This window comes from Aptenodytes forsteri, unplaced genomic scaffold, assembly GCF_000699145.1.
Source record: "Aptenodytes forsteri isolate BGI_AS27 unplaced genomic scaffold, ASM69914v1 Scaffold7, whole genome shotgun sequence".
NCBI classification, from domain to species: domain Eukaryota; kingdom Metazoa; phylum Chordata; class Aves; order Sphenisciformes; family Spheniscidae; genus Aptenodytes; species Aptenodytes forsteri.
The window spans coordinates 3,141,173-3,141,440 of NW_008795919.1; positions in this window are offsets into that span (position 1 = coordinate 3,141,173).

Consider the following 268-nt stretch of genomic DNA (forward strand, 5'->3'; position numbering starts at 1 on the left):
ACCCCGCCCCCCCCGCAGCTCTGTAGGATGCCGCTCCGGGGGGGGGTGTGTGACGATGCTGTAATTACTTGCTCCGGTCCCGCACAGACTATCCTGCTCCGGTTCTCTCCCGCTGATGCTCAGCACCACGGGAAGGGTGGGGTGGGGGGGAGAGATGGAGGGCCCGGCTGTCCGCGCTCTCCCCGCTTGCCGAGTGCGATCCCGAGGGGACAAAGCCGGGACCCACCGGGGGGGGCACAGCTTGGGGACCCCCGGCAGCCCCCGCCGG